At 43.0% G+C, this 27,641-nt stretch overlaps 1 long non-coding RNA gene across 2 annotated transcripts; it reads left to right on the forward strand.

Moving 5' to 3' along the window:
* The first annotated feature begins 9,453 nt into the window (after positions 1-9,453).
* On the forward strand, positions 9,454-26,949 carry LOC143832509 (uncharacterized). Of its 2 annotated transcripts, none has more exons than XR_013229291.1 (3): positions 9,454-9,619; positions 22,772-22,833; positions 26,683-26,949. It is a non-coding gene; the product is annotated as an uncharacterized LOC143832509 (long non-coding RNA). The 2 variants fall into 2 exon arrangements; XR_013229290.1 differs by lacking the exon at positions 9,454-9,619 and adding an exon at positions 22,369-22,515.
* Positions 26,950-27,641: the final 692 nt, after the last annotated feature.

Genomic DNA, 27,641 nt, shown 5'->3' on the forward strand with positions numbered 1-27,641 from the left:
GGAAAGCGGGGGGGGGGGGGAGAGCGAGAGAGAGAAACCCCGCCGTAGGAAAAAAAATGGCATTGTGTAGCCGCGCGTTGGGCAGCGGCACGTCTTCGCCTCCGGATTGGCTGGATCCGAGGGGTGTGTCGCCAGAGGGGGCGGATCCCACGGCGAGGGCAAAGAGAAAAAAGAAGTCCCATGAGGAGCACACACGTGCTCGCTCTATTGTATGCCGTGCCTTTGACAGAGGCCCCGCCCGTTCCTGCCCCCTTCTGCCCCGGCAGCCGCACGTGTGCTACGTGCTCTGCCAAGCCGGGTGGCTTCAGTAGCCGCCTGATAGGGGAAGGGGCGGCTGTGAGTTGCAGACAGCCTCCCGCAGCGCCCCCGCCCCCCACCGCCTGAATGGCCTGATTAAAAGGGGGGAGGGGGAGGCTGCAGTGGGTGTCTGGGCGGGGAGCGAGTGAGAGCGAGAGGAGTGGCGGGTGAAGGGCGTTACGGCAAATTAACCTGCAAGAGGGGGAGAGGCGCAATATATGCCAGAGGGGGAAGAGCCACGGACGCCTTGACTGAACGGGAAAAGGCTGCCAAATGCTGGCTGGTTCTTTTTCGATGTTAATATGGCCAACAAATACGTAAATAACTAACTCCTGCCTCTCCGTTTTCTTCTGTCGCCTTCCTTTTTACGTTTTAATATGATTCAATGTGAATGAAATAGGGCTGTAATAAATGGGGTATCTGACAAGAGGTGAAATGCGGGGGTGGGAATTGCGGGAGAAAAAGACTGTATAGTTACAAGGTGGCTTTTTCTGCACCTTATTTTATCCAGCTTGCACACAGACAACCCCTCCTCCATCTCAGACAATTCCTCACCTACAACAATACAACATCTAATTTGAAGATGGACAAACCCAGATGCCAACTTTGCTGCCACGTACACCCAGACAAGGCAGATGATACCACTCTAATGGCAGAAAGCGAAGAGGAACTAAAGAGCCTGTTGATGCGGGTGAAGGAGGGGAGTGCAAAAGTTGGCTTGAAACTCAACATCAAGAAAACAAAGATCATGGCATCCGGCCCTCTCAATTCCTGGCAAATAGATAGGGAAGAAATGGAGGTAGTGGCAGATTTTATTTTCCTGGGCTCCAAGATCACTGCAGGTCTTAGAGGGAAGATTCCACCGTATTCCATACCATGCGAGACTCTATCCGTGTGGTTCTGGCTGCCCTGACTCTGTCTCACACATTTTGCTAGATTGCCCCTTATATGAGCAGTGTCGGGATGACAGCATTGTTGCTTTGCTGGGAAACAAGCCTTCTGTAAGTAAATCTATGACCTTACAATTTCTGCTCTCTGACAAAGACCCAGAGGTAACCATTTTAGTTGCCAGAGTTTTAACTAAGATGCTTTTATAATATGCTGCCTACCTTGTATTTTATCTTTTATAGTTTATTTAATCATTTTAAGATCTGTTTGGTTATGTAACCCCATGGCCTATTTTATTATTTTGTTGAAATTTTAAACCCTATTTTTATGTCTTATACATATTTTATGCCAATAAAAGGTTACTGACTGACTGACTATCAAATTTTTTTGAAGGAAGACAAAGAGATAGGTATTGAAAAGATCTACAGAATCAACTCCCAAGTGGTGACCAGATCCAAGCAACTCAGAGACATGCTAACAAGATTTGACAATAAAAAGATAAAAACATCCTACATAAAAATAGAGAAACACCACTAACTAACATTTCAAGATCAGGAAGTGACAGTTTTTCAGGATATATTGGTGGACCTGTTGTGAAAAAGAGGAGACTTTCACTTTCCATGTCAGATCCTCATACAAAAAGAGACCCAGTATTTCTGGAAGATCCTGTGTTGGAAGTGGTGCTGCCATCTAGTAGACAATTAAGACCATCGAAGAAGCCAACATACTAGAGGCCTAGCTTGAAAAAGGCAGGTCAGTTGAACATAAGGACAGGGATAAGGAGTAAAATGTAGTAGCTGAAAATAATTTCCTTAAACATTAATGGACTAAATGCCACTGGAAAAAATAAAAACTTTCATACAGCTAAAGAAAATATTATATGCTTACAGGAAACTCATATTAAGAAGAGTAATGAACACCTCTTGACTGTTAAGAAATTAGGAAATTTATATATTTCATCAGCGTTCACAAAACACAGAGGAGTGGCTATTTATGTCAATCCAAAACTGACAGCTTGAGTGCAATTTACAGATTCTCATGGAAGGTATTTAATCTTGAAAAAAAATAATTGAACAATAAAGAATAGACACTAATACATATTTATGCTCCAAATAACTCAAAGGAGAAATATTTTGAAGAGATTTTTCAGAATTACATGGAACATGTAGAAGGTGAAGCTGTTATAATAGGAGATTTCAATGTGGTTCGGGATCCCATCATGGACAATTAAAAAAGAAGCAGGGATCTAAATTATCAAAGACTGTTTTAAGCACCTCCAGAGATTGCCACTTGTTGATTTTTGGAGAATACAGAATAAAGAAAAGTGACAATAAACTTTTTATTCTGTATGACATTTGTCATATTCTTGAATTGACCAATGCTGGATCACTAAGGAAATGATATCTGCTAGTAAATCAATTTTCCTGGGCTCCAAGATCACTGCAGATCGGGACTGCAGCAAAGAAATTAAAAGACACTTGCTCCTGGGGAGGAAAGCTATGGCAAATCTAGACAGCATCCTAAAAAGCAGAGACATCACCCTGCCAACAAAAGTGCGTTTAGTCAAGGCTATGGTATTCCCAGTTGCAATGTATGGCTGCGAAAATTGGACCATAAGGAAGGCCGAGCGTCAAAGAATTGAGGCTTTTGAACTCTGGTGCTGGAGAAGACTCTTGCAAGTCCCTTGGACTGCAAGGCGAACAAACAGGTCAGTCCTAGAGGAGATCAGCCCTGACTGCTCTTTAGAAAGCCAGATCCTGAAGATGAAACTCAAATACTTTGGCCACCTCATGAGAAGGAAGGACTCCCTGGAGAAGAGCCTAATGCTGGGAGCGATCGAGGGCAAAAGAAGAAGGGGACGACAGAGAATGAGGTGGCTGGATGGAGTCACTGAAGCAGTCGGTGCAAACTTAAATGGACTCCGGGGAATGGTAGAGGACAGGAAGGCCTGGAGGATCATTGTGCATGGGGTCGTGATGGGTCGGATACTACTTCACATCGAACAACAACAAGTAAATCAATTGAGATCCTACCCTCCATATTTGCTGATCACTCCCCTCTAGAACTAATCTTGACATAACAGAGAGTGGGAATAAGAAGGTGGAGGATCAATGAAATGGTAGGACAGACTCCTGAAATATTGAAATGATACCAAGAGGATATTAAGGAATTTTTCCAATTCAAGAATGCTCCTGAAGTCACAAAGGTTACCATATGGGAAGCAAGTAAAGCTATAGGATAGTTAAATTGATGAGTTATAATGCTACTTTGAAAAGGAAGGCAAGGGAAAAATGACAAACATCTCAGAACATCTACAAAAACCTAAAATCCAACATCACTAAGCACCCTCAAAGGCAAAAGAAGCTTGCTTAGAAAGATCTATTACAAAGAGAAGAAATGAGGAAGAAGCTGAACTTCCTAAAACAAAAGAACTTTGAGTTCACAGATAAACCAGGGAGATGGCTTGTGCACAGGTTAAGGAAAGAAAGACCATAATGATGATGAAAAGAGATGGTAGGACGGGCCGGTCTGAGCAAGATATTCAAGAATGCTTTGCAGAATTCTATAGAGTACTATATAAAACCCATATATAAAAAAACAATTAATACAGGAATTTATGGCAAAGGTCACATTTCCAAAATTTACTGAAGCACATCAAGACATTTTGAACCAGAGAATTATGATTCAAGAGGTCAATCATTAAAAAGAGGCAAAGCACCTGGACCAGATGGACTGACTGCTGACTTCAGAGTGTTTTGCAACAGATGGAATGTAGTAATACTTTTCTTAGATGGACATAAAAATATATTTCTCTCAAGAAGCTGAAGTCATAGTAAATGGTATAGTTTCCCAAGGAAAAATAGAAATAGTGAAGGGAACAAGACAAGGCTGTCCCCTTTCACCATTGTTATTCAACCTCATCCTGGAGGCATTGGCCACTAAAATTAAGATGGATCCAGAAATCTGTGACTTACCATTCGAAGATCAACAGTATAAAATACAGAGCTATGCTGATGATGTGGTCCTGATGATGACAGACCCTGAAACATCTTTGCCAAGACTTTTAAACTGCTTGAGCAACTTCAATATAGTTTCTGAATATAAAATAAACAATAAGAAGACAAATATACTATATGGACAAGATGAAAAAGCAAAAAAGACAGGATGCGAAGTAAATCTGAGCAAAGTTAAATATCTAGGAGTATATTTAGATAAAGACCTAAGTAAGCTATTAAAAACAAGTACGAAGAAACCTGGCAAAAGATTAAGAAAGACCTAATTTCCTGGAATAAAAGGGGTTTTATATTGTATTTTATTGTAAATCGCCGCAAGACAGTATTGAAAGCAGCGGTATATAAATTCAATCTAAATAAATAAATAAATGTGCAATGGGCTTCAATGATGAAAGAAGAATAGAAAGACTCTGATGCTAGGCTAAGGGAACAAACAAACTGACTTTGAAAAGATGATTAGGCAAGTTAAACCGCATCTCATGGGCAGAATCTATAAACTTTTACTTGCTTATGAAACTGAGACAGAACATGTGAAAAATTGTGTAATAAAGTGGATGCAGAACTTTGGAGAATCTATTGTGATGGAAGATTGGGAATACATAGTATAAAACTTTCAAATTAACAAAAATGTCAAATCTTACAGGAAAATTGTTATAAAATGTTTTATAGGTGGTACTTAACTCCTAAAGTGATCTGTAAAATGTCTAACCAAACAGATGGCAAATGTGAGAAATGTCATGCAACATTAGGATCCTTTTTCCACATGTGATGGGATTGTAAATTGGTTAAAAAATTTTGGATTAAAGTGCATGCCAAGTTATAAACCATGTTGAAATGTAAATTTGCATGTGAACCAAAATACATGTTATTGGGTGTTTTTCCAACAGAGTTACCTAAGGATAGTACAGAATTTTTCTTCCATGCAACAACTGCAGCAAGACTTATCGTTGCTTTTGGATGGAAAGAACAACAAGAGCCGCAGATGAATTTATGGTGTGAGAAGATTAGAGAACTGGCAGTGATGGCTAAACAAATAGCTATAGTAAATCAAAGACTAGCTGAAGAATTCCAAAGACACTGGGGTGACTTTCTCAATTGTTTGTGAATGCTATCTTTCTATTATGTCCTTCTATCTATAAAGATAAAATTAAAAATATTTAAACAAAAACACTCTGAAAGAACAAAAATCTTGGAAGTGTGTCCCTTAGTTAACTCTTGCAACTGTGTAAAAAACCAATGGTAAAATTGAGCTGAATGATGTTCTTAATGTAATACTTCTCATCTGCTTTCAGTGCCATATTTAGGCCTAAAAATGCCAATACTGGAGATTAGATATGATTGGTGCCAAATGACTGCTGAAGATTGGTGCACATCTGGATGTTCTTGCTAGTTAGTGTTCCCCAGGGTGTTTTTGTGCTTCCCCCACCTATACTTTCATTTGCATTTTAAAAGATACAGAGCAGTTTCCTGTGTTCATTGTGGATACAAGCAGTGGAAGTACGGGCTAACTGGTTCTTAGGGAGCATAAATGAGGGGCGTCATTATAAGAGGACAGGGTAGAGGTGGTTATGCCTTCCCCTCTCTTTGCTTTAGAATATTCCTCTGGAGCATCTGCATCTGTGGGCATTTTATTGCTTTTACATACTGAATGAAAGGGCCCAAGTACTATGTATACAAGCTGAATGTACTAATCCTTAATCTAACATTTCCAGAAGTGTATTGGTAGAATGTGGGACTAGGCTATGGGAAATTGAGGTTCAAATTCCTAGTCTCCCATGGAACCCCACTGAGTGACTTTGGGCCAATCAGTTCTTCTCTTCTTAATCTGGATAGCCCAGGCAAGCCCGATCCCATCAGACTTCAGAAGTTAAGCAGGGTCAGCCCTAGCTAGCCCTTGGAATGGTGACCTCCAAGGAACACTAGGGGTCATGACATAGGGACAAGCAATGAGAAACCCGTTCATTTCTTGCCTGGCAGCTAGACAATCTTAGGAGCTCCTGGCTATATTACACACATGGCATATGATAAATAAATAAATAATCTAGCTCACAGAGTGGATTTGGATTCCCATTGGGAAGAAAGGCAGGTACAGATATCTTCACGAATAACTGGTGACAGAATGCCTCAGATCACTGTTCTTAAGTATTTCCAGACCCACCTTTAGCCAGCCCAAAACTAGGGGCGGTAAACAAAGAAAACCAGTAATAAGAAATACCAGCTGAGCACCAGGAGGCATGTCTTAGACCATATATGCATTGGAGGTTTCATGCCATGCTGTAGGCTGGAGTTTTAGTTGTGGCAGGTTGCCCCATCTCTTCCTGCACCCACATGGCCCCTTGCACCTCATCCGCCCCCTATTTGTGCTCCTGCACAAGAGCAGAGGCATGAAGTTCCCAGTGCATAAACGGTCTTGGTGAGGAACAAGCCAAGGTCAGAGGAATCTTTTTCATCACAAACATTGTTTATGCACTGGAGGTTTCATGCCGGGCTGCAGGCTAGAGGCTGCCCTACCTCTTGCTGTACCCACATGGGGAACATTTGACTTGGTGCACCTCATCTGCCCCCAATTTGTGCTCCTGTATGGGAGGTGGGGCAGTGAAGTTCCCAGTGCATAAACGATCAAAGTGACTTTAACATATCATTCTGCTGATCCTCCCAGCAGGTATGTAAAGAGAGGTATAGTGCCCTTGCTTTCTATGAATGTACACTAGCAGCAGGCCCTTCCAAGAAACAGCCAAAACAAATGGTGGGGAGCTTGTGACCCAGCAGGGGGTGCTCTGAGACCCATCTGAAGGTTGCCAACCAGGAGTTGAAGCCTAAGTGGCTTTGCAAGGTCTTGCAGTTTCTGACACAAAGCTTCTTGGTATAGTGGACTAACTAAGAGATGGCATGATAAAGCCCCCCCTCCCCAGTGCATTGCTCATCCCACTCATTCACTTACCAAGCAGACTCCTTCTCTTAAACTGCTTCATTTGCACTATGGACAAAAACACGAATGCAGGTTATTGTTTGGATTACAAGAATATATGTGAAGTGCTCTGAATACTTAAAAACCTGTATAAATGCTAACTATTATTAATATCAAAAGTTCAAAATATTAAAATTTATGGGGGCAATACTTTATTTTTAATTGTCTACAAAGTGATGAAAATAAAATGAATACAGTGGAATAAAAAGTTTTATGTAAAGGTCAAATATTTGAAAAATTGTCTTGGGTGAGGAGTTATTTTCTGGGTTTATAGAGAAGCCTATTTGATTGATAAAATATGAGCTGTTTGAAAGATTTATAGGTGTTTGGTATTGTGGCTAATTTTTTTTTTTAATTTGGAACATCAGAAAGCTGTACTGTAGTATTTTTGAAACAGGTAGTTACCCACATAATTATCTGCTTTTTATGTGGAACATGAACGCCTAGTGTAACTACTGCTCTGGACACAAAAGAAAGAGGTAAGAGCCAAGTGGAACGTACACATTGTACCCAAGGAGCTATTTCAAGAATGGCTGTTCCTAGAGGCCAGAAACAAAGCAGCCATCACCAGCATTCACATGCCAACTCTTCTTTATCTCTCAGCAAATAACAGCCTAATACTTTTGCACTGGCCCATGCTGCTGAGGTAATTGAATTTGCTTTTTATTTCCTGTCAAGAACACCTAACACAGAATAACAGTATTGTTGCATTAGATGTGCTTACAAATATCTCTGTGATATCTTAAAGATCAGTTGACATATTGCATTTTTCTAGGTGAAAGTGTTGTCTCTCCTGACTTATGGCAATCCATTAGGGTTTTCAGGGCAAGAGCCCCCCTCCCCCCAAAGGGTGGTTTGCCATTTCCTGTCTTTGCATAACAACCCTGGATTTACGTGGTAGTCTCCCATTCGTGTACTAACAGGCTGACTTGACCCTGCTTAGTTTCTGAGATTTGGCTAGTCTGGGCTATCTGCAAGAAAACCTAGAGAAGGGAAATTCCTAATTTATCACATGCATGATACACAGAGAAGGCAAGAAACAAAAAGATTAGATTTTGCTTGTATAACTAGGTGAGCCTTTGATTGTTCAGTGGAGACAAAGCCCTTGGTAAAGAATCAGCTCCATATTAATTTAGTAGTTTTGTCTGGTCAGAAGAAGGGAGAAAAACAGAACCTTTCCAAGGCAATTGGTACAATACATTTTATATATCAATAATTTTTTAAGGACCAACCAACACGGTTTCTAGATATACTCTGTTTTCACAATTTTTCTTCAGTGGTTGATTCCTTATACTCTTATCAACCAATTTTTATATATAGATAGGCCACTGGCTCTGTAAAGTATTGTGGGGAATGTCAGTCAAAAAACATTCCCCTGACATTCCCCACAATACCTTACAGCAGTGGTCCCCAACCTGTGGGCCGCAGCCCGGTGCCGGGCCGCGAAGTCCACGACGCCTGGCCGCGGCTCCCTCTCCCCGCCCCCCCCACAGTAAAAAAGTTCCCAGGCCGCAAGCTTGGGCCCGGGAAGCTTCTTACCGCGGGAGGGCGGGGAGAGAGAATCAGGGCCGCGCATGCGCGATGCGCGGGCGGGGCAGTTGCCCTGCCGGTCCCCAGCCTCAGAAAGGTTGGGGACCACTGCCTTACAGAGCCGGTGGCCTATCTATATATATATAAATTATTTGATATATAAAAAAATTATTAATTAAAAATTATTGATATATAAAATTTATTGTACCAATTGCCTTGGAAAGGTTCTGTTTTTCTCTGTATATGTTTTGAACCTTTCTTCCTTGGTCAGAAGAAGGAGCATGCTTTGCAAGGCACTTCAAGCTTGAAGACCACTTATCCAAGCAATACACACTGAAAATACTGCTCTAGAAACTTTTTACATTTCTTCATTAGCTTTGACAGTTTGATAAAATGACAACTTAAATTTTGTACCTGAGCTTTCTACCTGTGATGTTGGATGACCAGTTTTCTCATCCAGCGTCTCCCCTTTAGCTTGATAGCCATTATACTTTCAGCATGTGGGCTGTGGGGCCTGTATTTTTGGTAGAGTTCAGTTCCTCAAAGGTACCACTACACTTTGCCTGCAAAAAGCACAAGCAGAATAAAACAACCCTTGTGAGAGAACTGAATATACAGACATACATAATTGTGAGATTTTTCTCCCTCTCCAGCTCTACCTTCCCTACAGCACTTGAACTGGGCTTCTTTCAAGAAAATTATCCCCAGCTGTTTCCTGCTGTGATTTGTGCCAACCTCTTAGCAGCCACTGGAAAGAGAAAGAGGAGACTACTTGCCAGGATGGTCAGTTGGGAACCTCTCTGAGGGAACAGAGATGCAAACCAAAAGCAGATGGAAAGGCATGGAAGTGCTTCCGGTGCGTCATTCAAAGTGGGAACTTGTGCATCTCCCCTGTGAGGAGATGTGTGCGGTCTGGATGCAGGTACAGCTCACGCATGTTGCTGTGGAAATTATATGTAGTTCTGGCTTTAGCTGATGCACTAACAAAGCAAAGAGTCATCCCCTCTTCCTTTGTATAATATCTGAAGCCATTGTGACTGTGTGAGAGCCTAAGAGCTTTCTCCAGTTTGGTCTCAGTCATGCTTGACTCATTTGGTTTCTTCTTCTTGCCTTCTCCTGTTCTTTCTTGTCTTATGAGTTTTTCCTGCCCAATTTTGATTAGATTGCTACTTGGGGCTAACACCCTCTAGTCCCCTGGCCAAACAGAGTCCTCCCTGTAACTTATATGGACCCCATCCTGCCATTTCAGACTGGAAAATAAACCTACTGGTCTACAATTGTTTATATTCAGGTTTTCTCATATGGGTGATTTTATGGTGTTTGCTCATAACCTTATGTACTGGTATTAGTGATTTGTGGCCTAAACCCTCAAAGTCTTAGTGTCTCCTGGTAGGAAATGAAGGACCTTAAGAGATAAAGGCAGGAATGAACACTTGAAAGTGCCTTATACTAAGTCAGACCATTGGTCTATTAAAGTCCAATTAAAGTCTATTAAAGTCTACTCAAACTAGTAACATACATCTAGGGCAGAGGTCTGTCATACCACCTACTTTGTGATACTTTCAACTGAAGATGCCAGGGGCTGAACCTGAGACTTTCTGCCTGAAAAACAGATGCTGTATCATGAACCCACAGCCTTTCCCTGTTGTGCTCTCCCTCCTTATTGTACCTCTCTGCAGAATTGATCAATGAATTTTGCTTATCCTTATTAAAAAAAAACTGGTACACTGATCAGAGAGTGTAGCCAATGATAAGTCGCACTTTACCAGCACTCCATTCCCCTTTTCAATAAAAAAAATCTATCAGTTGACTAGTCAGCAGCCCAGTGGGCCATAAAAATTACTGCCCCCATCCCAGGATAAACTATCTAGTTCTCCTGTGATTTTCCTGCCTTTTTGTGTACCAAAAGGTTTATCTTGCTTGAATATTTACCTGTCTTTGATACCAATGTACCAAAAGTCATTCTCTTTTGGTATATTGGACCCCTGCTTTTGGTATATTGCAGTTTTGGTCATATATCTTAACTAGCTTCAAAGCCTGTTCCTAAGAACGGGCCTTGAAAGGGTCTCCTCCCCTGGCTAGGCAGCTTAAGGTGGCTTTGGGCCGCAGCTTGCGGCTGGATCAAGTGGGGCGAGTGGTAGATGGCTAGCTCGTTAGCAGGCCCGAGACAGAGCTCCTTAGCAGGCAGTCAACAGACAGGGAATCCCTCGTTAGCCAAGAGGCCCTTGTTAGCATGCCCCCTACCACAACCCTTTGCCCAGGGCCCTCTCCCCTTACCTGCTGCTGGCTCCAGCCACTGAGGTGCGTCTGAGAGCAAAGAGGCTAGAGTCCAGGGACGGAGGGCAGGAGCTGCAGGGGCAGGGCCAAGTTGGCCCTATTCCAACTTGGACAGCCAGACACGTTCCACCCCCCAGGCTGTTTCACAAATGTATAGAGGAACCATGGATAAGGATGGTAATAAGGGGAGGTAGGTAGTCATTTGCAGTACAGTCCTAAAGACAGTTATGCCATTCTAATCCCATTTATTTAAGTGGATTTAGAAAGGCATAATTATTCAGGATTGCACAGTGTTTTTCCAGTCAATGATGCAAAGTTCTCCAAATCTTCCTATTTCTAATGATCTATTTTGTCCTCTTCTTTGCTCTAAACATCTTTATTTCATGAAAGACCTTGTATAGCTGGAAGACAAGAAATTGGCTCAGCAAGACATGCTGGTTCAACCTACTTCTGTGAAATCCCTTGTAAGCTTATGGGTCCTATAAAGTGATTACATGGAAGCTAGATGGAAGATACGTGTTTCTCAACATAGGTCCCCCCCCCCCCCCGTTCAAGTAGAAGGGGAAAAATAGGAATGGTATTGGTTCCAGCAATTTACTGCAGAATATATGAACCAGATGCTGTTAAGCCATAATTCCAAGCAATTTGCCAGAATTATGTATCTACTTTAATCTTTGAGTCAAACTTAGGATATGCATGGTTTGCATTACTTGTAGATATAAACAAAAATGTGATGCGATTACTGCTAATACAGGACAGATAATGACAAACAGGCTTGATTTCACTAACTGCTGTTTAAACTGGAGAGCTGTAGTCCTCTTTGCTGCCATAAAAAGTCTTTGGTATCTGGCTGCTTGAATAAAGACACTTCCAACTGTTAGCCATTGCTGTGTAAGGTGTAATGTCCCACTCCTCAGCACAACACAGGCTTGTATCCCATACAGGCAGGACTACATAGATGTGAAGGGACACAGAACAGATAACTATTACGACTTTAATAGCAGCATTTCCAGATCCATGAATAACTTGCACCCTGGAATCCTGTTATATAAATTCTGGTCCTAGTAGATTTGAAGCTATCCATCTTGGCATGTTGAGAGAAAAAGAAACTGGCCACGTGGCAGCCTAAACTTATGTCACATGGTAAAGACATATCATTTCTATAGCAGTGTCAGCTCTGGCTGTGTTCAGTCCAAATCTTCCTGCTCCATGGGAAAAGGCTGTGGAGGCTGAAGCTGCCTGTGCATGGTGCTAATATGCTCTCTTCCACCTTCCTCCAATACCCCTTAGAAATGTTCTGTCCAGTTAATCAGGAAGGGGGCTATTTTTCATGGATCAAAGAGATTTGAATCTATTTAACCAGTGCTATTACTACGATAATGAATAACAGTGTTATGCATATACTTATTAAAAATAATTTAAAAGCTGGCAGTTGCAAGGGAAAGCCTAATTGTAATGGCAGCTTTCAATCTGCTATCATTTCAGTGGGAAAGCCAGGAAGAAGCTGGGCACATATAGAGCTGGAGAATTTGCTCTGAGCTTTTATTATTATTTATTATTATTATTATCATCAGTTGCTTAGGTTTTTTTCCTGGTAGCAGTTATAGTGCAGTCCCTAAGCAGAGTTATACTTTTCTAAGTCCATTGATGTCAACAGGCTTAGAAAGGCATAACTATTTAGGATCGCACTGTTAGTTTACTATGTAGCTGCAAGTTACAGGTGATTGTCTCTCCATATAATTAAATCTACCACATCCCAAATATTTAAGATAGTGCCGTTTAGTTAGTGATTGTCTACTTCTTCCTAGATCACTTATAGTTAATGTTTAAACATTCTTCTTCTTTTTGTCCTTTAGCTGGCAATTGGTGGAGCAGGTTGTCCTCTCAGCCAATACGCTGCTGTATGTGCCGCTGGATTTTTTTAAACATTAAAATTAATTAATAGTACAAATATCCTATTACTGAAAAATTAAAACATAAAACTCCTGCTTCCCTATTCAATAACGCAGGGGCATGCAAATATCAGCACTACTAATTTCCCAATTACCAACCTGAATGGCACTTTCTCTCCTTGTCTCAGGCCCTTCAGTTCAACCATAGCTCCAGCTGATACTCGTTCCTACAGTGTACAACACGTCTGGCCTTTCCCCAGTAGTCCTTCAGAAAACATGTGAGTTTTCTGTTTGACATGCTCTAATTTAACAAAAGGCACATGCCATGACATTCAAAAGGCACATGCCATATATTTGTGGAAAGCAGATATATTTTACAGCAGTAAGTAAATCCTTTTGTTTCATTTTGTGTATCTTATTTCAAAAACAAAAATTCAATGACAGACCTTATGGTGCTGAAAACTACAGTAAATTAGTTTACGTTGCTCACAAGACCGGCCTGTACAAAATGTGAATTGCTCAGTGCAATGCTAACTGTAAACTATTATGTTGTTACTCACAGTCCCCATCTGGTCTTTCTCTTTGCTGGTTGCATAATGCTTCCTATACAACATTCCCTTAGGATTTCTCCAGTCTAACCAGAAACCACTTTATTTTCTTTGTTAGACTGCTTTGCTATTTTAACTGAATTGTTTCAGTCACCGTTTTGCTCTACTAGCTCTATGCAGACCCCAGAATGTGAACAGAAGTTGCAGAGAAAGGGAAGAGGATATATATCTACTCAAATTCAGTATTCTCTTTGGTATCTCATTGTAGACTTTTTTGCCTATTCTCCAATGTTCCTGTTGTGTTCTTTAAAATTATAGCTAGGCCAAAATATCTTCAAGCACTTCAGAACAGCCCCAAAATGGATAGGCTAGATCAATTATCACCATTGAAAATCCCTATCTGTCGACCAAAATGTCATCTAAAACCTTGTAAACATCAATTTTAATTTATGTAGAAGATGGCTTCCCCCCCCCCCCCCCGATGAGCAGATACCCTCTTCCTACCCTGCCTACCTTGTAGTGGAATTCCATGTTAAAAACTGGCCATCTTCTACACTGGTATAGAGAGAGCCAGCTTGGTGTAGTGGTTAGGAGTGTCAACTTTTAATCTGGCGAGCCAGGTTTGATTCTGCATTCCCCCATATGCAACCAGCTGGGTGACCTTGGAATCACCATAGCATTGATAAAGCTGTTCCGACCAAGCTATAATATCAGGGCTCTCCTAGCCTCACCCACTTCACAGGATGTCTGTTGTGGGGAGAGGAAAGGTGACTGTAAGCCACTTGGATACTCCTTCAAGTAGAGAAACGTGGCATAAAAAAAACAACTCCTCCTCCTCCTTCTTCTATATATTTCTATGCTGAATGGGAAACTGCATTAGTTGATCTGTATATAGATATCTATCTCCATATAGCTAGTGCACTTTTACCCTGCTCTAATTCCAAGGAATTTCAACGGCAGTGTGTATAGCTGATATCTTCCCATTTTATTTTCAGAACACAACCTTGTGAAGTATACTGGGCCAAAAGTATGTGACTGAGCTGAACAAGCTTAATTGCGGTGTGGGGATTTGAACCCAAGTCTCTCAGATCATAGCCCAACCACTACAATCTCTTGACTTCACTATATATACATCTGTCCAGCATACATCTGTTGACTTCCCATGGTGGACTTTATTTACAACTAGGGGCAAAGCCCGTTGTATCCAAGAATACAACGGGCGCTAGAACTTGGCAGTGGGAAGAGTTAGGGGAGGAGTTGTCCAGTCTGTAAGGGCATGGGGTTGAATGTGTGTGTTGTGTGGGAGGTTGTGATGGTGTAGTGGCAAATGAGGGCATGGGTGTGGAGATATGGGTGTCAATAACCTGTGGTTTGGAATGTTCGTTGAGTGTGGGAGAGGACTGACCTTTGGGAATTGTGGCATAGTGGTTACAGATGAGCTTTCCAGAGCCATGTCTTCAGGTATGTGAAGGGAAAATCAGACTGGAGACTCTTCTTAGGGGAAGATTACATGGCATCCAATTCCCCCCAGTTCTGCGTCATTTCCCTTCTTGTGGGAATTAGGCCACCGAAATGCCCCTCTGCCCTAATACACATGGGGTAGTCACAGTACACAGGTGTCCACCCTGTTCCTTCTTCTCCATTTTTTTCACTGTTGATAAAATGTTATGTACCCACATGCTTCTTTCATGGTTGCTCCTTAGAAGAACGGATTTTTGTACCCTGTTGTTTACTATCCAAAGGAGTCTCAAAGCAGTGACCCAGCAGGCCTAAGGTGTCTCAAAGCATTTTCCAATCATCTTCCCTTCCCTATTTACAGTTTCAGGCTGTAAGAATTTATTTAGATCTTCCTGCACTTTCCAGACTCACAGGACTGATGCTGGTCTGCCTGTCTGCGCCCCAGAATACAAACAGTTGCAGGTAAGGGCTGGCCATAGCCCATAGCCCAGGAGGGACACACCTGCACTACTCCCTCCCAACTGCGGGCAAAAATGGCTCCTTTGAAGGCTGGACTTTGAGGCATTGTACGATTTTGAAGTCCCACCTCCAAACCTCCAGGAATATTTCCAACTAAGGGGTAGCTAACCTACAGGTGTGGCCTGGAGAGCTCCTGGAATTACAGCTCACCTGCAGAGTATAAAAATCAACTCCCCAGGCAGAAAGGGCTATTTCGGAGAGGGTTGTGGTAGAGAAGAAACATTTAAGGCTTCCCACACAGGTTGTTGTTGAATTGAAAGACTTGAGGCCTACTGCACAGGGTTGTTGTACAGATGAAACAGGAGAAATAAAAAACCAGTTTCAACTGCAGAATAATGCTATGCAGTGGCCTCAAATCTGCAGAAAGTTGCAAAGAAGAAAGACAAATGGCTTGGCTGTGTCTAACCCCCGGCCAGAGCAGCATTTTAAGTGAGAAGGGGCTTTTCTGTGGCCTCTCTGTCAGCCAACTGTTTGGCAGAAGGGGAAAGTTCCCCATCCTCAAAAGGAATGCCTTCAGGCTCCCCTGCATTGCTCTTGGAAAGGCCTGCTCCCCTGAGTCATGCCTGCATGCCTGAAGGGGGGGAGGGGGAGCACTCAGCAGCCTCCTGCCGGCTCTGTCAGGGTAATTTCCAGTTGGAGGTCTGAGGCAATTTCCAGTTGGACATGACAGTTAGGGCAGCCTTGGGGTGAAAAGGGCTGGCACAGCCTGTCCAAGCCTCTGTTCTCTTCCCCCCTCAGCAGCCCTTCTGACCTCCTCTCCCTGTGGTGGTAAATTTTGATTGATGTTTTAAAACTCTTGTTCCAAAACTTTCTTCCCAAAGCTTTCAGGAATTCCACAAAATATTAGGTGGCGATCCCTACAGGTATCCTCCAATAACTCTACCTTTTACCTTCTCCTGGGTTGATTCTAGTTTTTTGTTTCTGTTTTTGTTTAACCTCAACTTCTGTTGTCATTTCTTCCAATTGTTTCTGTATATCATCAATCTGCTTGGCATTTTCCACCACACTTTTCTTCAAATCAGCAATATCTGCAGATAGTTCTTTCTTGCAGGCAGTGACTTCTTTTTTATTTCTTTAAGTAGTTCATCTCTTGTACTGCTTAGATCTTTACTTAGTTTACTTATAGCTTTGAGGACTGCCGCAATATCACTAGCACTTTCATCTTATTCACCTTTTTGAGCTTTTTTTAGTGGCATCTCTTTTTTATGTCTTCTTATGTGCTGCAGCATTTCACAGACATCGTAACATCGTAACACACTAAATAAAGCCGTAAGGGCTGTGTGGGAGGAGTTAGGGCGGGCTCTGTCTGGGATGAGGAAGGGTGCCGATTGGCCCCTTCCTCTGGACAGACCATCGGCCGGGCCAACCCCCGTGCGGCTCGCAGTTGCTTCCTTGCCGGCGGCCTGATGCGGCGAGAGGCGCTTCGCGCCTCTCGCTGTGTCAGGCCACTGCTCAAGGGAGCCCCTGGCAGCCGCGCAGAGCGCGGCTGCCGGGAGCTCCCTGCCCGCGAAGGAGCCACCCGCCGCGAAGGAGCCGCCCGCCGCCGCTGCAGCCCTCTCTACGGTAAGCCATCTTTCCTCACCCTGCCCTCGCCAGTCCCTTGCTCTCCCCCCCCTGCTAGCGCCCATTGTATTTGGGATACAATGGGCTTTTTTACTAGTCCAATATAAAATAGCTGAGATAAAACTTTTTTTAAAAATCCATTAATGAATGTTAGCAAAGAAAGTTCACAACTAATTTGTTGCACAAGCAACATAAATATCTCCTTTTCCAGCCTACATTTTCTACAAAACTCAGCAATGTGCCAAAGGTCAGCTTATGGCAAAATATATTTCACAAATAAAAGATCTATTTAGATTACTGAATATGTCCTATCTGTAGTTTCATATCTCTTGATCTCTCCCCTCCCCCAACAACAAATATCAAAAATAAAAGTTGCTTTACTTTGATAATTAATTGACTGTTCTTACTTCAGTGGCTTAATGAAAAAAATAGTTGCTATTTACTTCACTGATTAATTGGATGTTTCCTTTTAATGCCAGAATATACAAGATAGAAATGGTTCCTTGGTCCTCATATTTAATGGCAATTAGACAGTGAGCTTTCTAGATGATATAGCACTCAGTTAAAAAAAAACACACAAGGCTTTATTTTAATTGCCTCTGAGACAGAGACCCTTTCTTCCATCTCTGTGAAATCTACTGTGATGATCCCCTGAGGGAAAGTTACAGTCCCTGAACATTTTATCCCAATTGCACATAAATTTTACCTTCTCCTCCAAAGATAGACAGTGATTCATCCTAAAGTAGAAGTTCATTCTAAAGTTTTAAGAACCCTAGAGTTTAAGAGAAGTTCTACAGCACTTAAAATTCACTCGTAGCATGCACATTGTAAGTTAAGGCTACCACATTAACTTCTACTTCTTGTACGCCACCTGGCATTTTTCTTACCCCTTAGGTAAATTTAGGTACACCTTAGATAAGTTAGGTAAGTTTTGCTCCTGCCGTGCTATTAACAGAACTATTTCTGCAAGTCTGCAAGCCACAAAAATCCATGCCTTGACAAAAGTTCTCAGCCAAGACTCATTTGAACACCAGAGAGACAGAGGGAAAGAGACTGACCTAGCCTAGTAGACCTTCTGAGACACTGAAACTGGACATTGCAGTATCTCCAACCACAAAAAGCAAAGTGCTTTCTATTCTGAGATAATATCTTTGAAGTCATAACCAGCAATGCAAAGTGAAACAAACAAGAGACTGTTTTCCTGGAGCCATTTCAATCTGGCTTCAGAATGGGATTTGGAATAGAAACTGCTTTGGTCTCCTAGTAGATGACCTCTGCTTAGGGCTGCTGGATTTCTCAGCAGCCTTCAATACTATCAACCATAGTATCCTACTGAGCCATCTCTTGGCACTTGGGCTTTGGTCACCATGTTATAGTGGTTTGAGTCTTATCAGGGTAAATCTGCAGTGTTTGATCTTATCCAGCATGCTATTTAATAATGTGAAGCCACTGGGAGAGGTCTTCAAGAGGTTTGGGCTGTGGTATCACCACCAGCTTAGTTAGGGTATAGTGACCCAGGACACCATACTTGATGGGGGTGCACTGGGCCCTGTCAAGCCACTGCAGGCAGTGGCACCTTGACAGGCCCAGCTGAGTGGGACCACTGGTCAGCTGTTAGGTTTTGTTCTCCTCCCCTTCAAAGGGGGAGAGCAAAACTGACAGGTTGAATGGCTTGCAGCCATTTAAACCTAACAACTCAGCAGGTTGGTTATATAACCCTTCGGTTTAACTTCACCCCTCTTTGAAGCAAAACTAAAGAATTAAATGGCTTCCAATCAGACATTTAAACTTAACAGCTGACTGGCAGACATCATACCGCTCAGCCGTTAGGTTTAAATGGTTCAGTTCGAACAGTTGCACTGAACCAGCCAAAAGTCTGGCAAATGTTCAGGAAAGGCACCTTCCCCAAACATAGAATCATAGAATCATAGTTGGAAGGGGCCATACAGGCCATCTAGTCCAACCCCCTGCTCAATGCAGGATCAGCCCTAAGCATCCTAAAGCATCCAAGAAAAGTGTCTATCCAACCTTTGCTTGAAGACTGCCAGTGAGGGGGAGTTCACCACCTTCTTAGGCAGCCTATTCCACTGCTGAACTACTCTGACTGTGAAATTTTTTTCCTGATATCTAGCCTATATCGTTGTACTTGTAGTTTAAACCCAATACTGCGTGTCCTCTCCTCTGCAGCCAACAGAAACAGCATCCTGCCCTCCTCCAAGTGACAACCTTTCAAATACTTAAAGAGGGCTATCATGTCCCCTCTCAACCTCCTTTTCTCCAGGCTGAACATTCCCAAGTCCCTCAACCTATCTTCATAGGGCTTGGTCCCTTGGCCCCAGATCATCTTTGTCGCTCTCCTCTGTACCCTTTCAATTTTATCTATGTCGTTCTTGAAGTGAGGCCTCCAGAACTGCACACAGTACTCCAGGTGTGGTCTGACCAGTCCGGTATACAATGGGAGTATGACATCTTGTGATTTTGATGTGATGCCCCTGTTGATACAGCCCAAAATGGCATTCACCTTTTTTACCACTGCATCACACTGCCTGCTCATGTTTAGTTTACAATCCACAAGTACCCCAAGGTCTCGTTCACACACAGTGTTACCTAGAAGCGTATCCCCCATCCAGTAGGCATGCTTTGCATTTTTCTGACCCAGATGCAGAACTTTACACTTATCTTTATTAAATTGCATCTTGTTCTCATTTGCCCATTTTTCCATTGTATTCAGATCTCGTTGAACTCTGTCTCTATCTTCTGGAGTATTTGCCAGTCCTCCCAATTTGGTGTCATCTGCAAACTTGATGATTAGTCCCTCCACCCCCTCATCTAGATCATTAATAAATATGTTAAAAAGTACCGGGCCGAGCACCGAGCCCTGAGGTACCCTGCTACTCACCTCCCTCCAGTCTGATGAAACACCATTGACAACAACTCTTTGAGTGCGGTTATCTAACCAATTCCCTATCCACCTAACTATATAAAAATCCAGATTGCAGTCCTTCAACTTATCCATCAGAACATCATGGGGAACCTTATCAAAAGCTTTACTAAAATCCAAGTAAACAACATCAGTACCAAAGTTCCAAACAGGCCCAGGTTTTACTGATTGTAAACTTGATACCTTTCCCCATAGACATTGCCATCTGTAAGATAAGGTTTTGTGTCCATTTAATCATACATGTTTTCACTTGTTCTTCTGATCCTAGCTGGAGTGGTAATCTATAAATCTATAGTAATAAATGCTCTCTTTGTTTCATGATCAAATTCAATCATATCTCTTAAGGTGCCCCTTTCAGTGTTCATGATCTTCTTTAGTCTTGAAACTGATTGATGATATAACAACCATTGAATCTTTAGTCCTTCATCTCTAATGTCTTACCATTACCAATTCCACACTAGCAATACTGCCCTGGGCTCCCACCAGTGAGTTACAGTAGAGGTCCCCAACCCCCAGTCCGGTGACCGGGACTGGCCCGTAGATCACTTGGTATTGAGCCACGGCTCCTCCTTGTCCTCCTCTCTGGCTGCTGCCTCGGGGGCTGCCCTGCCACTCTGCCACCAACTCACCTTTGGTGCTCTCCAGCGGCCGCCACGGCTGGGGCTCCCCCTTGGCCTAGCGCTGCACATCTGTTGCTGGCAATGCCCCCCAGCAGGCGGTGGGAAGTCAGGGGTGCCGGCAGGAAAGCGAGCAGAGCAGGGGCTCAGGCAGTGGCGGCGACATCCCTCGGCAAAAGGCAAAAGGCAAAAAGCACGCTTCAACCCAGCTGTAGAAATAGTGAGGTACATTGAACCCACAAGCGAGCAAAATGAGTAAGAAACAGATGTCTTTGCAACAGAGAGCGTTAGGGCAGTGGTCGAGAGGAGTAGACTACCCCTCCCTCGGGCCTCAGTAAAATTGTCAAGCGTTGACCAGTCCCCAGTGATAAATAGGTTGGGGACCACTGAGTTACAGCAAAGCAGCATACCCTACCACTTTCTGTGTCCCCATGGGGAACTGTTTTTGATTGCAGACCCTGTCCACCCCGGATTTCTGCAATCCCACGATGAAGCCAGGGCAGAAAGGTTCTGCCATGCGGGGGGGGGGGGGTGTTACTTGCATGGAAGTTGTTACACAATCCCACCTTAGTGCAATTTTTTAAAATTCAGCCCCACACCACCTACTGGGCCATTTCTTGTCCCTGCCAGGATGCAATAGACAGGGGGGAGCTGGGCCTGGAAGGCCCAACTCTTCCCTGTCCACACAGATCTGTGCCTGGATAGGCCCTATTAGCCCCTACAGCAGACCAGGGAATGTGGGAATATCTACATTCCCTTCCTGCGAGGCAATAGAGGGTCTATGGGGTGAGGATATAGTACACTAAGACATGACTTTTACTTCTTGTATTCTTATTGTGATAGGCCTTTACTGGGGACATGAGCAGAGACTTTGGAGGGCTCAGTAGATTCCAACAGGAAAACCATATTCTCCATCGTCTATCTCTTATTATATGACTTCTTTATCTTAACACAGCCCGTGGTGCCGCAGGCACCGCGGACTAAATAAAAGGGTAAGGGCTTGGGAGGCGGGATGTGTCCATGATGAGGAAGGGTGCCGATTGGCCCCTTCCTCTGGACAGACTACTGGAGGGACCAATCGGCAGGCGCGAAGCAGTTGCTCCTTTCCACTGCCCAAGGGAGCCCCCAGCAGTCACGCAAAGCACCTCTCGCCGCGTCAGGCCGCTGCCCAAGGGAGCCCCCGGCAGTCGCACGGAGCACGGCTGCCGGGGGCTCCCTTGCCTAGCACCCGCTGTATTTATTTTACAGCGGGCTTGCTTACTAGTCTTGTTATAATGCTTTTAGTTTATTTCCTGATCCATAAATATATAAGCCTTCATCTAGATCTGCTGATTCAAGTTTTAATATCTTATTATTTGAATCTTCTACCCAATCAGCAATCCAATCCATCGTTTGGTAGTATAGTTTTATATTTGGAACTGCTAATCCTCTTCTCTTTTTCTCATTTTGCAATTCTTTCAAACTTATTTCTGGGCCTCTTTTTCACAATGGAAAAGCTAATGAATACTCACTAAAAACATCATGGTTTTTCTGATCTCTGCACAGGAGAGTAAATTTACTCTGTAAAACAGATTTTGTTCTGCATGGTCAACTGTGTCTTCAGTGTTTTAAGCATCTTTTAAGCATTATTTCTGAAAGAGGCTTTTCACCTATTTATTTCTCTCCTGCCTGTCTTGGGTGCTCTATCAGTTATGCAGAGCTTCAAACATGTGATTCGACTCCTCCCATGTCTCAACACACACCAATAGGCAGTGCCCCCCCCCCCCACTCCATTCCCTGCCAATGAGAAAAAAGGGTCACTGCTTTTCGCTCTATATGCACAGTATGATTCAAACAAGAAAACACTCTCAGGGACTGAGTTGAATACCTACGCTTGGTGGGACAGCATGATTGAAGCCTGATCCTGTGCTCTGTAACCTTTGGTGTTTTTTATGTTTTCAATGAGCCACAGAGCTGCGTTTTCCCTTCACCAGTATCACTGGAAAAAACTCCGTTGTCACTAGGTAAGGAAGAGAGATTCCTGTGCTGAAGGGGAGCTCCTTGGTTATGTAGATTAGTGACTGCATTAGAGAACAAAGCATGTCACCGAGTTTCTAATAGAGTCTAGTAAGTGGAGTCGGAGAACTACAGTGGGCAGGGCTATGAATTGTTCCATGCAGAAATAATTTTTCAATAGACTATATTCAATGCAGAAAACGATTGTAGTATAATAAAGCTGTCTGAACTGGTTGTTTTTTAACCAGTGTCATTTTTCTACAGACTATATTCAATGCAGAACAACGACTGTAGTATAATAAAGCTGACTAAATCATGTGGCCAAAGTAAGTGAGCCTCAGTTTTGTGATTTTGCCTACCAGTGATATATCTGAATGTATGAGCTGTAGCATTTCCTTGTTTGTGACTTTTGGTGTCCATGGAACCCACAGAAGCCTTCTCCAACACCAGAATTGTTTGTTGTTTATGTTTTATTTATTACGGTCATTGACCAGCATCAAAGTATCTACAGACATACGTTAACAGGACATTTGGCATCAGGGAGTTGACAAAGGCACAAAACATGAATACAGCATTTTGACAGTCAGGTCATTCAGCATCAACAATAGCCAAAGATTTCCGCACTCTGCTGGCAGTATAGCAAAACTTTGCCACCATGTAAGAAACAGAATTATCTTTATCTGCAAGCAAGATGTTAATTAGATGATCATCTGTAAGTCCAGGAAACCTTGATAACAAGGGCAAGATTAAACGGCTTCTGGCAACCTTATAAAAGTCACAGTATAATATAATGTGGGTAATTGATTAAATTACACCTGAATTGCAAGGGCAACACCAGAATTTAAATGAATTGATTCTTTTGGCAAGTACATTCATTTTAAATGCAGGGGGGCTTTCCAATGACAATTCATTTCCAGGCTCCAAGAGATGGAAGGGCTACTTGGGAGGGGGGAACTCTGCGGCACTGTGCCCCAGAGAGGTTGTGGGATGCCAATCTCCAGTCAGGAATTGCAAGTCATTTCCAGGCTGCAGAGATCAAGACCCCCTAGAGAAAAGGACTGCTTGGGAGGTGGGACTCTCTGGCTTTGGATCCCATGGAGGTGCAGGGATGCCAGGCTCCACATGGGGAAAAAAGAGAAATGCTGTGTGGCAGGAATTGCTAATAACAATAAACATCAAATAATTCATAAACTTCTCGCAGTTTCTTCCTTCAATGAAAAGATTTAATTGATAGCAACATTTGCTTGAAGAACTAAAAAAATTTCAGTCTGTACATTTGCCAGTTCAGTTCAATATCAAATTAAATTAACAGTTGTATGTTACAAATAAACATGAAATGTTGATTAGCAAAGAACTTACAGTGGGTTTCTCAATTACTGCCTCTATGTCAGCTTTTCTCAACTTTTTTACCATTGAGAACCCGTTGAAACATTCTTCAGGCCAAGAAACCTCAGAAGTGGTATTTTGAGGTCCCAGATGGAGGCTGGCACCTCTGACACTGTTCACGGTTGGCAGCATCCAGGTGGGACCTGAAAAAATACCAGCATGAAAGCTAATGCCAAACAATTACGTAAAGCTTTGGAACAAGGTGCAATTGGATTTGGCAAGATGAGCCAAGCAAGATGGCCACAATCAAAATGAATATTTTACCTAAGTTCAATTTTTTGTTTCAAGTATTACCTTTATCAATTAAAGACGAGACTATTCACAAATGGCAAGTTAAAATAAATAAGTTTATTTGGGACTGTAAGAGACCAAGATTGGCTTTTAAAATTTTGCAAGATGAGAAGAGATGGTCAAGCTGTACCAAATCTGAAATTTTATTTGCATGCAGCTACCCTCACTGCTCTTGCAGACTGGATTGTGGATCCAGTGGCCAGAGACTTAATTTTGGAAAAAGCTGGTCTAGGAGAAAGACCTCTGGCCATCTGAAAATATGGAATAGATATAAGACTCTCCTCTCTGCCCTCCCTAATGAAGACCCAAGCAGAAGCTTATTTTACAAGAACATAGCAGAATATGAACTAAAGAAATGTATATCCTTCAGGTTCCTTCCAGAGGACACTAAACCTTGGTAGAACTGGGGGGGGGGGATGCAACACGACCTTTGACTGTAAAACCCTTGGTCAACGGTCTTTTGGGCAATATCATCACACTGCAGATGCAGGATATGAACTAAAGAATGTATATCCTTCGGGTTCCTTCCAGCGGACACTAAACCCTGGTAGAACTGGGGTGGAAAATTGCAGCATGACTTTTGACTGTGAAACCCTAGGTCAGTAGCACAGCGACTGGCACAAACTGCTGCTCAGGCAAAGATGCTGGGGCAGCCCCACTCCCACTCTCAGTGCAGCCCCAGGGACACATGCCTTTATCCCAACAAGCAGTCCCCACAGACCAAGCATGCCCAGTGAAACCCAACCATGTCACAATCTGTGGGGAGACTGCCACCCACCATAAAAGAGGTCTGAGAACAGTGCCCCCCCCCAGAATAAGGGGAAGGAGAGAAGATTGGCTTCCCTCTCGTGACAAGCCAGACTATTCTAAAACAAGCCTGTTTTGTATGTGCTCAGAAAGATTCAGAATCATAGATTTTATATATTTAGATTTGTTTCTCTCGCTCACACCGTTTTTAACTTCTGAGATTGGATATTCAGTTTACCCTACCTTGCAGGGGTGCTGCACATGTAGGGTTGTGGAGAAAAAATTACATTAAGATGAAACTAAAATCCCCAATGAGATTTCCCCCATAGCCTAAAAGAATAAAATAGTTATAAAGATAAACATATAGGACTCCTGGCCTTAGCAGGCCAAACAGTGAGAAACCTGGAACCGTGTATTTCAATTTTCCTCAGATGGTTGTACTCTAAATGATAAAGCATGCTTTAGCTAAGCAGTCCACCTGTAGAAGCTGGAAGAACAGGAAACAAACTTGGCCTACCTCACAGGGGCTGCGCCACCTGTACGGTTTGGCATTTAAAAAAATTACATTCAGATGAAACTAAAATCCCCAAGGAGATTTCCCCCATAGCGTAAAGAATAAAATAGCTAGAAAGATAAACATGTAGGACTCCTTGCCTTAGCAGGCTAATCAGTAAGGAACCTGGAATCGTGTTTTTGAATTTTCCTCAGATTATTGTACTCTAAATCAGTGGTCCCCAACCCCCGGTCTGGGGACCAGTACCAGTCCGTAGATCAGTCGGTACTGGGCCGCAGCTCCTCCTCGTCCTCCTCCCCGGCTGCTGCCTCGGGGGCTGCCCTGCCACTCTGCCGCCAGCACACCTTTAGAGCTCAACAGGGGCCACCATGGCTGGGGCTCCCCCTTGGTGTGGCACTGCGCAGCTGCTGATGGCAGCGCCCCACAGCGGGCGGCGGGAAGTCAGGGGCACTGGCGGGAAAGCAAGCGGAGCAGGGGCTCAGGTGCCCCCCGCCGGGCCTCAGTAAAATTGTCAAGCGTTGACCGATCCCTAGTGATAAAAAGGTTGGGGACCACTGCTCTAAATGATAAAGTACGCTTTAGCTAAGCAGTCCACCTGTAGAAGCTGGAAAAACAGGAAACAAGAAGATGTTAGAAAGGGATGGGTGGGCGGGTGGGTGAGTATCTCCCAAATCACCAAAAAACCAATTTCTCAAGGGGAAATAGGATTCAAACGTCACAATTCCTATAGTGTTTAGGGTCTCTGTGAATGCGAGATAAGGAGTGACGTGTTGAGCACAGTGCCTTTAAAAAGCAGGCATCTGTACACAGCAACCATCTCACAACGATACCAAGGATGGAAAGTGAATTGCAGGACCTAGAAGGTAATTAATTTTAATTAATAGAAAATACTTATAATTGTTTGAAACAACTGTTCTCTTCCCCTACCCCACCCAAATACTGTTATTCTCTCTCTCTCTCTCTCTCTCTCTCTCTCTCTCTCTCTCTCTCTCTCTCTCTCTCTCTCTTTTAGATTGGTTTAATAGTGGTGATTTGAATATTTTGTTTGTTAATTATAGTTTTTTTCATATATAAAAGATAGTTAGCAGAAAACAAAACTTAAGCATAAACATCCCTAACTAGTGGGTATGCAGCATTATTTTCATTAATTATATAGCATTCAATAATATTACTAATAGCCTTCTATTGCACCCTAGGTTTTTAAAAAATGTAATTCTGCTGTGTGTCTCTTTCCTAGATGCTATACCTGGGACTTCCCGAGCCACACCGCAAAAGCAGGCTATAAGTAGATTTCAGAAGCACCCACCAGCAACCGATACACAGGCCCCACCCAAATCAAAGAAAAGGAAGCAGGATATTAGAACTGCTGAAGATGAATCTAAAAAGATAAAAGAATTTCATCTATTTGTTTATGAGAGCCTCTCAAAAATCAAGGAGAGAGAAATTCTTATAGAAAAAGAGCGTGCTGTTTTGCAAGATCAAGCTGACCAGATGGAAAAAATGACACGCACATTTGCAAATGAGCATATTAAAACTAATAAACGCTATGTTTCCCTTGCGGCTATCACACAGGGAGGGGGGGCTGTATCTCGGAATTTCTCTGAAGCATCACAGGGGGAAATAAATGGTCCATCAGGGGTATCCACACCACACCTTGCTGCCAGTCCCAGCACAGATGAGGCTGACGAGGAAAGCGCACATGTATCACAGTCTTTAGTTGATGCTGCTCCAATTCCTCCCCAAGCCAGTGTGGCAGGGTTATCCTCACCACACATTGCAGCTAGTCCCAATGCAGATGAGACCGGCGGGGATCTAACTGGGTCTTTGAACTCCTCAATTCCCCCCAAAGTCTATGTGGAACGGGTCAGATCCTGGCAGAGACCGTATGAAAGGTTTCGTTCTCTGGTTGTTAGTGAAGAATCCCGTTTTGTTAATTTAAACAGGGTGATTTCTTTTGCAAATGCTATTGATGAGCTCTCAAGGGGGGTTCAAGAAATTTTGAATGAAATTAATGAGGATGGAGATGAGATTAGACGGGGATGGGATACAAAACCCTGTCTTTTCATTTAAGAAATCAATGGCCCTTCTGGATGCTTCTGAGTTCCTTGATTTTGTTGCAAGCATGCTTCAGAGTAACAGAGAGATTCTTTTAAATAATACATTGCGCCTAACTGTTACTATATCACGACCTCACGG

This window comes from Paroedura picta, chromosome 3 (genome assembly GCF_049243985.1).
Source record: "Paroedura picta isolate Pp20150507F chromosome 3, Ppicta_v3.0, whole genome shotgun sequence".
Classification (NCBI taxonomy): Eukaryota; Metazoa; Chordata; class Lepidosauria; order Squamata; family Gekkonidae; genus Paroedura; species Paroedura picta.